Source organism: Pongo abelii, chromosome 8, assembly GCF_028885655.2.
Source record: "Pongo abelii isolate AG06213 chromosome 8, NHGRI_mPonAbe1-v2.0_pri, whole genome shotgun sequence".
NCBI classification, from domain to species: Eukaryota; Metazoa; Chordata; class Mammalia; order Primates; family Hominidae; genus Pongo; species Pongo abelii.
This window is the reverse complement of record NC_071993.2, coordinates 80,052,038-80,063,029: the sequence shown is the minus strand read 5'-3', so window position 1 is coordinate 80,063,029 and position 10,992 is coordinate 80,052,038. Positions and strand designations below refer to the sequence as shown.

Sequence of the window (10,992 nt, the reverse complement as noted above, 5' to 3'; positions counted from 1 at the left end):
ATTCATTCCCTACCTGGGCCCTCTCCCTCTCCCTAGAAGGAGAGGTTGGGACCTTCAATTCCCCATTGTCATTATTGTTCTATTGGAAGTCTTAGTGTAGGATTTGGTTTTCCACAGTGAAGGTGAAATTAAATATAGCAAACCTCATGCTCTGCTGTGTTTGCACACTTTAAAATAAGTGAGGTTTTGGGTAATTACCGAGTTCACTTGATCTATGGAAATGATACCAGATGAATTTAGCACTTAAAAAATTGTTTTTGTTTGCCCCTCTTTACCCAGACATTGGTAGCATAATTCAAAATAGCCGGCTAATTGCAAAATTATAATTTCACCCTATGATACAAACTTGAAAAAATCTGGTGGTCTATAATAAAAAGAAGAATGAGCAAATTAGCTCATTTTAGATTCATTTTTACTATTTAACTTTTTCTTAAGAGCAAGCCAAAATGTAAAATCAATACTATTAGGGCTAGTATGGTTGAATAAGGTAGAAACTTTGGAGCCCATCTTCTCATCCTTTTAACTTTGGGCATATTCTCTTTGGTCCCTAAACAATTCTCACAGCTCTGATTGATGAGATTAACTTGGTCATTTTTCTCTCAGGAATATTTATTTTAGCTGAAATATCTGATCTTTGAAAAAATAATTAGTATCCATGAATAACTGTTTGAATTTTTGTGAATGTTTGAAATTCCTTATCTAGTATTTTATTCAGGAACTAAGATTAACCCCATTCTACTTCCTAAAATGAAGCTATAGGGTCTTGAGTTAATGGAAATTTTAAAAGGGAAGGATAGAAAGACATATGTGTTTTGACATTGCTTGTTGTTCTTTCTTGCTGAGGCCTCTACTCAGTACTAGGTGCCTAGCTGTGTCTTACCCAATCTAGGAGACATATGTCAAATGACTAAATATATGCCTTTCAAGACTGCACACAACAATCACCTGCAAAGCTACCACAGCTGAGACCTATTGAGGAGAAAGGAGTATGGTCTTCATGGTTGTCATTTTAGAAGGATCTGGAGTTGATTCTAATAATAGTCAGAATTGAGAATTACTGAACAAAACCATTGAAAATTGGTCATTTTATTCTGGTCATCTTTGTAATGGATTTAGGTTCTCAACAAATTACTAACCTGGATTATTTTTTGAGAGACTGATTCTAAATCAGAATTGGTAGTTTTTTTGTTCTAAATACATATGGCATGGGACTTACCCGATCTTCTTTAAATTCAATAATATTAAAAACAGTAGCTATAATTTTTTGAACAACTACTTTGGGTAGGTATAATCATCATCAACATAATCATCATCATCAATGCCAACATTGACAAAGCACTTGCTAAGATGTGTACATTTAGTTCTCACAAGACACTATGATGTAAGCATATAATCTCCCCTTTTCACAGATAAGAAAACTGAGTCATAGAAAGGTCAAGATTACTCCTCCAAGGCTACATGGAAAATATGTGTAGAGTTCTGGCCACACATGGGTATTAAATATATATCCTTATTTTACCAATGAAGAGACTAAGGCTGTAAAAAGTTAAGTAGACAATATTAGATGCTGGACAGCAACCTAAAGTCAAGCCAAAATAATGTTTATTCAGTGTACATAAAATAACATTTTTCTCTTATCTCCTGTGAGGGCTTGAAGAACTGCACCCAAATAGAATTCTCCCTCAACAAATGCTATTTTGAAAAGAAACAAGCTAGTAAACACTGTGAGTTTAAAAGATTATATATACCAAAGTAATTGAAATGTGTGGATATGGGTTTGGGGATTATGGAGAAGACTAGCATGGATATCAGTTCATATCCCCTGCTTTAAATTTTACATCCAGCTTTATTTTAAATGTATAAGTATGTTAAGCCATATAATTCCCTGGATTATTTACATTCTAGTCAGGATGACTATTGAAGGATAGTGTAATTACAAAGTACAATTTCCAAGCTGAATGAAATTGCTTGTTGTGTAACAGGTCTGACCTCTGAAAATGTCAAAAACAAATACTAGTAGGTCATGGTTAGAGGTAAAAGATACGCAGCCCTCCTGGTTAGCATATGAAATGAAGGGTGGTCTCTGAATTGATTGAACCATTTTTTCTGCTGTTTGTCAAACTCAGAGAAAACATTGAAATTTGAAGTACATTTTCCTTTCCAATTTTCTTTTTTATTTCTCAGCATAGTATTAGAAATTGGCTACTGGTCCATCACATTCAAGACTGCACAATGAGCAACTCTTTGGGTGGTAGAATGAAACATAGCTAACTACTAAAGTTCAATGTGTGAGATTTTATTGGCTCTCTGAGCAGACAGCAGCATCTCCCCAGTTCTGTATCAGCAACTCTAATGTGCCAGGCTCTTCTTCTCTGCCCCATTCTGACATCTACCTCTCTTTTTCCTTTTTTTGAGACAAGGTCTCATTCTGTCACCCACGTTGGAGTGGAGTGGCATGATCACGGCTCACTGCAGCCTTCACCTCCAGGGCATAAGCGATCCTCCCACCTCAGCCACCTCAGCCCCTCTAGTAACTGGAATCACAGGCACATACCACAACACCCAGCTAATTTAAATTTTTTTTTTTTTTTTTTTTTTTTGTAGAAACAGGGTCTCCCTATGTTGCCCAGGCTGCTCTTGAACTCCTCAGCTCAAGCGATCCTCCTGCTTTGGCCTCCCAAAATGCTGGGATGACAGGTGTGAGCCAACATGCCTCGTCTTTAACTCCCATTACTTAATTCAACTTCATGAGATGATTCAGTAAATGATGGGCAGGTGGCAGAGGTACATAAGATAGTGTTAGGTATTATAGGCAAAATATGAGCACAGAGCATGCAATTACAAGCAAAAGCTAGCAATAATTCCCATTTCCTTGCTAATATTTCCTCATATGAAATGAATTGTTGTATACAATCAGTGCTTAGCTGGTCCTCTTCCATGTGATCATCACTTTCTAGAATATAAGTGTCTAAATTTATGCTGAAATGAGAAGAGCTTAATTTTTTCCAAATTCATTTTCATTCTGACATCAATCTACAGTTACATTTCTGTTTGCTCCTCTATCATCTAATTCCAGTCACTTCTACTGGAGGGAAAGGGGGAGGATTTCACAACCTAAATTCTTAAATCAGTTTTTCTGGTTATCTACTGCTTCATAACAAACTATGCATGTGACATTTATTATATCTCATGATTTCATGAGTCAGTAATTTTGGCAGGACTCAGTTAAGCTGTCCATTTTTGTTTGTTCTCAATTAATAGAGGAATTAACTTCTCTTTTAGTTTATGGGATACATTCTTGACTATAAGAGACTAGTATACAAGATGAATACCCTGCATATGAAGATTACTTTAGGAACCATAGTCTGAAATGGAGTATATAATAAGAGACAGGGAAAGGAATCCTTGACCTGTAAACCCCAAGGCCTAATTCTTAGTATACAGGAAGTTCTCAAATTCTCTTTTTTTTTTAAGTTGTGGTAAAATACACGTAACATATAATTTGTCACCTTAATCATTTTTAACTGTACAGTTTAGTAGTGTTAAGTACATTCACATTATTGTACAACCAGTCTTCAGAACTCTTTTCATCTTGCAAAACTAAACTCTATGCTCATTAAACAATAAATGCTCATTCTTCCCTCACCTTCAAGCTCTTGGTAACCACCATTCTGTTTTCTATCTCTACAAATTTGACTACTGTAGGTACCTTATATAGGTGGAGTCATATAGTATGTGTCTTTCTTTGACTGGCTTATTTCTCTTAGCATAGTATCCTCAAGTGTCATTCATGTTGTAGCATGTGTAAAAATTTTCTTCCTTTTTTAAGGCTGAATAATATTCCATTGTATGTGCATGCCACATTTTGTTTATCCATTCATCTGTTGGTGGACACTTACGTTGCTTTCACCTTTTGGCTATTGTGAATAATAGATGTACAAATATGTCTTTGAAACTCTGCTTTCAATTCTTTTGGATATATGTCCAGAAGTAGAGCTGCTGGATCATATGGTAACTTTATTTTTATTCTTTTGAGGAGTTGCCATACTGCTTTCCATAGCAGCTCTACCATTTTATATTTACATTTCTATCAATAGTGTACAAGTGTTCCAATTTCTCCACATCCTTGTCAAAACTCATTCTTTTCTTTTTAAATATTAGCCACTATGGAGAATGTGAGGTGATATTTCATTGTAATTTTTTTATTTTGTGATTTCCCTAATGATTGGTGGTGCCAAGCATCCCTTCATGTGCTTTTTGGTCGTTTGTATATCTTCTTTGAAGAAATGTCTATTCAAGTGATTTGCCCATTTTCTAATTAGGCTGTTTTTATTTTTGTTGTTGAGTTGTAGGAGTTCTTTATGGATGTGAATATGAACCACTTGTCAGGTATATGATCTGAAAGTATTTTCTCCCATTCTGTAGGCTGCCTTTTCTCTGTTGATTTTATCCTTTGATGCACATCAACATTAAATTTTGGCATAGTCTGACTTATCTATTTTTACTTTTGTGGTCTATGCTTTTAGTGTCATATTTAAGAAATTATCGCCAAATCCAATCCCATATGTTTTCTTCTAAGAGTTTTATAGTTTTACTCTTAGGTTTGTAATCCATTTTGGGTTTTCTGTATACATAGCTTAAGGTAAGGGTTCAACTTCATTCTTTTGCATATGGATATTCGCTTTTCCCAGTATCATTTGTTGAAGAGAATATCCATTGAATGGTCTTGGTACTCTTGTCAAAAATCATTTGACTGTACATGTGAGGATTTATTTCTGGGTTCTTGATTCTATTTTCATTGGTCTATATGTCTGTCTTTATACCAGTACCACATTGTTTTGACTACTGAAGCTTTGTAATAAGTTTTGAAATCAGGAATTATGGCATTCAATTTTGTTATGCTTTTTCAAGATTGTTTGGCTATTTGAGGTCCCTTGAGGTTCCATATGAATTTTAGGATAAATTTTTCTATTTCTACCAAAAGCCACTACTGGGATCTTGATAGGGCTTGCATTAAATTTATAGATTCTTTTGGGTAGCATTGACATCTTAAATATATTGCCTTCCAATTCATGAACACAAGACATCTTTCCATTTATTTGTGTCAAATTCTTTTTTTTAATGTAAAATAAGACCAGTCACAAGTTTATTCTGTAATTTTTCTATAACAGGCATTCAATTCTGTACAAAATTGCAAACGTTTATTTTTAATATTTACATTTGGGTCTGTAAACAAAGCTGGTAAAAAAATCCTAAGAATTTCCATACATATTTATAAAAATTTCAAGAATATGATCCTTATCACTTCTGAAAAGTATGCATTTTTTAAATTCTAAAAGCCAGGAAATGTAGAAGTTGAAGGGGACGAGAAAAACGCTGTTAACAGATTATCTGAATTTTCCTCTTCCCAAATATCTAAAACATTGCATATACCACTCTTTTCCGTGTAGCTTGTGAAACCCAAAAATTCTGATTTCTCTTCACTAGTCTGAAACAAGTCTAGTAAAGACTGTACCGGTGAACTACAAATTCTGTTTTCTTCTTGTGTAATAAATTCAGTTCTTTTATCAAATTCAGCATTTGGTTCCAGATTTTCTTTTCTATTTTGTCCCAATAATATTTTCACTTTTCGATGTATTTTACCAGAAGGTAAACTATCCATATTCTTGATGTCACATTCATTGGGTTCCACAGGAGGAGTATGGGATGGAGCCTTTGCCTGAACAGTTAGGTGCTCTTGTGAACTGTTTATTGTTATCAGATCAGAATCATGAGTAAATATTGAATAAAGGTCCTTTTCCTTGAGATCCTTTGCTGGAAAAAGCACAGGATCTGACTTTTGTTTTGGTTGAGATGCACTATTATCCGTACTGAAATCAGAAACATGTACAGATGCCTGTATGTTACATTTATAGTGATCTACCCTTAGTTCTTCTAAGTCATTTTCACTTAATGTCTGTTCGGAAATGTCAAGAATGCATTCCTGTTTGTTTTTATGTAGAGGTAGCTGTGTAAAATTCTGTCTTGTGTCATTTTCAGCTGTACTTAACATGGAACATTTATTACTCATTTTCTCATTAAGCCCTCTCAATTCATTTGAAGGGTGGGGGATGGGCTCTGAAATAAACAGAAGCTTTTTTTCAGTTTCCTGGGTCTCTTTATACAGGAAATTCTGCTCCATCACCGTTATATCATCTTCCCGGCAATCTTTCTGAGAAATATGTTACAATTCCACTTTTTCCTTTTGTTCAGTCTTTTTCAGGACACTTGCAGAAACAGGAGAAAGGGATCCAACACTGTATTTTATTAGTTTCTAGATCTTCATATTTCTGCAAGCGACATTCACAATATCCTTTTTTCTTTTTCTCTTTCAACTAGAGTTGAATTGAGGTTCCACCATACTTATCGCCATCTGTTTGGATTCTTAGTTTAACCTGAGTTTGCTTTTGCATATTAGATGGCTTGTCTACATCAAATGGACTGCAGGGCTTCTGAACAGAATAATTTATAAAAGGCATATTGGTCAGCTGAAGATAAAATGGCCTGTAAAGTTGGCTCATATCTTCCACCTTTACAAAAGGCTTTTTGAGTCTTCCTGTTCTTGTTTTTTGTGCACCACTACCAACTCTTTTGCCCCCATCTCTTACTGAAGTCCTTGATTTCTTGAGTAAATACAACTCCTTTTTCTTTTGTTCAACGTAGTATCTAATGTCATCAATATGAAGAATTTTTACTCCCCATGACAAGGCATTTGATAATATACGATTTAAAGGAATAAAATCATGATCCTTGATAGCTTTTTCAACTAATAATTTTCCTCTGCTTAAACACACTGTGTCTGGTGACTTAAATGAACTTCCATCATGGCTGGGATGAGGTGAAGTGGTTTCTGCAGTATTTGCAGATTCTGGACTTGGTACAGGAGAAATTCGACCCAAGGTTTGTGCAAATTTAGCTTCCCTTTTATTTGAAATAAGATAACTAATACCTTTGCTGAGAAATTCTTCAACTCACCCTCCCAGATCCTTAATGTCCTTTTGCAGTTTTTCAGATATGGTGACAGAAGGTAAGTCAAGGTAAAATACTTTTCCCCAAAGTGGCTTACATTTGGATTTTTCTGGCCTGTTATCAGTTTTCAGAGATTTCAAAGATGGTCTGTTTTTTCATTTTTGACTTGGATTTCACCCTGGAAATGTCCTTTACTGTGGATCCTCATGGCTCCGGAGTTCATGGCAGTCGCCCGGCACCTACATGCTGGGTCCGGAGAAAGTGTCGCGCCGGGCAGCAGCGAAAGCAAGGATTCCCCAAGGCTGTTGATAGGACGGCCGCCTCGCTCCTTCCGCGTGCTACGGCCTTTACGCAGTAGAGGTACCGCGTCTGCGGGTCGGGTTTCCGGGGCCGGATCCGGCTCCGGCTCCAAGGCGCGGAGGAGGAAGGCGCAAAGCACAAACGAGTGGGCTGCGGCGGTTGAAGATTTGAAAATGCGTCACGCGGCCGCGGCGCCTATACGCGCGCCGTCAAATTCTTAACATAGACTATAAACCAAAAACCTTGCTATTTTATATAAGAAAGAAATTCAATGGTTTAGATTTTCTGCCTTAGCATAAAGCAATATTTGCAGTACTAAAATTAAATATATCTCCCAATCTTACTCTAGGGTTAAAACGAAAATATTGCACATCAAACTTTATTTAAATAATATCCCCCATTGGCAACTTTTGAAATGTATAAACATCTCTTCTTGGCAAGTGAGCATTATCTATATCCTTGTCATTTTCCATGTCTCCAGAAGTATCTGTGAGTGAACATTCAGAGATTTGTCTTGATATATTCATAAATTCATATAAGACTCCAAACTCTTTGAAAAAAAGGACAATATCCCTTTTTTCTTAATACCTTCCCTCCTCATACTCAGATATTTCTTGGTTACTGGAACCACGGGGACAAACAAAATTAGTTGCCAACTACCTAATCATATCAACAGTTTAACTCTTAGCAAACATTATCTAATTGTTTTACTGTATCTTTAAAAATCTACACCCAGATACAACAGAGGGGTTTAACCTTATCTCAAGCTCTGTTTCAGGGAAAAATCCTAAGTAAGCACTTCAGCATTACTAAGAAGAATTCAGCAACTCTAAGAAGCATTACTTCTTATTTTGGGGAGCACTAATCCCTTATTATCATTCACCAGCTCTGGCTCATAGTCTGAAGGCAAAGAGGTTTTTGCCTCAGTAGCATTTGCTCATCTCTACTCAACAATGACTGCTGCAAGTTGCGCTTTGGCCTTGATGGAGTTATTTTTAAGTGCTCAAACTATTTTCTTTACTTTTAAATAATGTAATAACTATTATAAGAATGAAAATCATTTAAATACTTTTAAAATATAATTTTTCATGACAGATGCATGAGCTCTTTTGTGCTATTATGGACACAATCGGTACTAGCATATTAAAGGGTGAATGAAGTAAATGAGAGGTTTCAGATGAAAAAGTAAGCTGTCTAACAAATGTGCTTTACTTTATCATAAATTAATAATAGAAACAATAAAACAAACTCAACTTCTTCCAGATTAGTTATATGCTAGAAATTCTTTAGAGACTAAACTTTTGCTAGTATTATATTTGTTTTCTCACTGTATCATGCAGTACAATCAGGAAATACATAGAAGTTTTGAGTCCTTTATGGAAGGATCAACCCTCTTTTCTTTTTATACAAACTTGAGGTAGCAAAATGGCACTAATGGTTTTCATGATGAAGACATTTTTATGGTTTTACTGGATAATTAATAAAATACATAAATGACACCAGGGAAATGCTAATGTGTTTTCCATTGCCACGAGATGCCCCATCTTAGAAACTTGATTTTTCAGACACGTTCTACTCAATTAGAATAGGTTTGCCATCTTAACATAACTATTCCCTAAATCATATTACAAGATTATCAAAGTTCAATGTCTGTACAAAAGTGGCTCCAGTTAAGCTTTCATGCTAAGTAAATGGAAAATGCCATCATTTTAAATTTGATCCAGTAGATTATCATAAAATACAGACTCCAGAATAGTAGTGTGTTTTGCTGATTTCTCTAATTTGTTTAGTTTTCCTCTAGGGGCACTCATATACTTCTAAGGAATGGCAGACCTTGAAATTCTAGGTCTTCCTGTAAATAATGAAAGGAAGGGAATGTGGGAAGAAAAGCAACCAAGGGAAGGATACAGAAGTAACTAATTAAATGAGGGGCTTGTCCTGGGTAGAATGGAATTAAAGAACAGAGGTGTGCTCACCACCTATGGAAAACCAGCCACAGCCAATTTAAAGGTCTTTTTTTACCACTACAATGAATACTCCAAGCCCTTCCTTTAGTCCCATAACTATGGTGTATACATTTACTTGCAATAGCATGTCAGGGAGCTGTGGAATTGGGCCAAGTTCATGAAGGGTCTAACACAGAAAAGCAGATTTTTAAAATTTCAAGTTCTAGCCCCAGTGGCTTTATAGAGATGCGTGCAATATTGTGTTGAAAAGAATCCTGAAGTAATGTTCCAGACTCCCCACAAATGAGTCCTGTGACTGATTAACAACATCTGCAAGGTGAAGGAGAATGAAGAGATGTTATGCATGAGGTATTTGTTATCCTTGGTTATGGGTACCATGTTAGGAGTTTCTCCAGATCAATAATACACTACCAAGGAAGAATATGCCCTAAAAGAGCAAAGTTCATTGAGGATGTACATTTGATTCTGTCCTTTTCTGTGGAATTTTAATATATCTCTCCCCAGTATGCTTCAGCATTTGCCAAGAGTCTTAGGGATGTTGAAATAAAATTTACATATTTAATTTTCAATCCATAAGGTTAAAAATGCATTTATTTATTCCTAAAAAACGACTTGATTTCATTTTCTCTCCTAGAAATAGTGAAACAATAGCCTTAAAAAATTAAGCACAACCACCCTGCTTTATGCATATTCACAAGTCCATCCAGTACAAAGTGCACAGTATGAATGATTTTACTTAGTTTTGTTTTTTTTAAAGGATGAATCCTAATTTCCACATAATTAAATCTAATGACTTTTAATCACAATCCTCCTAAATATCAAAGAATTACCTGCACCTTGAAGGTTCTTGAACTTTTTTGGAATTGCCCTTTTAAAAAAGATCATGGGGCGGCTGCTGGAAGGCTTTCTTCTTGATTTACAACTCACACATAGATTTAAGGAGAGTGTAATTACCAGATACAATCCCTAAACAGAACTGAATTGCTTCCTGGGTGCCAACCTTGTTGCAGACTGACCTTCAAAGGAACAAAACAACACTGCAGCTCTGTGTCCTTGTTAGATTTTAGCAGGATAGAAAACTTTTTTTTCCTAGGCACAAATGAGACAAGGAAAGCTATTGTTACTTATCCTTTGAGAATTTTTATCTACTTGGTCAGAGGACAAGAAATCCCAGTTATCATTGTCATTCCTTAAAAACAAAACAAAACATATTAAAAGAGCAATTCTGAAAGATCTACAATAAATCACTTGCTCTGAAAATTGAACCAACCCAACAGTCTCTAAATCAGCCACCTACTTGTTCTTCCCTGAAGAAAACAAAAATCAGTTATTGTCCATGAGGCCGCGGTGGGAGACGGACCATGGAAAACCCTAAGTTAGGAAATAGGATCTCATCTCCCAGGTTAGTTCATATTCTGGAAATAATCAAGTTGAATTTCTCTACTTTACTGTGCAAAAGAAGATTTCTTCACTGGCAGGTTTTCTTTTTCTCCTCTCCAATCATTATGTATAGTAAGTGTTAGGTTGTTATACCCTTTCTTTTTCTCTGGAAATAAAGCATTTTGCTGTGTTCAACATTCTCATTAGTGTTTGGATAATTAGTTGGTGCGGTGGGAAAAAATTCTACAAACATCATTTGGCTGGTAGAATTTGCAGGCCAGAGCTTTTTACTGCCTTCACATATACACATACATACAAATGTGCATGTGTACCTGCA

At 35.6% G+C, this 10,992-nt stretch overlaps 1 pseudogene; it reads right to left on the bottom strand.

Moving 5' to 3' along the window:
• Window positions 1-1,078: 1,078 nt before the first annotated feature.
• LOC129048286 (protein DBF4 homolog A-like) lies at window positions 1,079-7,438 on the bottom strand (annotated as a pseudogene).
• Window positions 7,439-10,992: the final 3,554 nt, after the last annotated feature.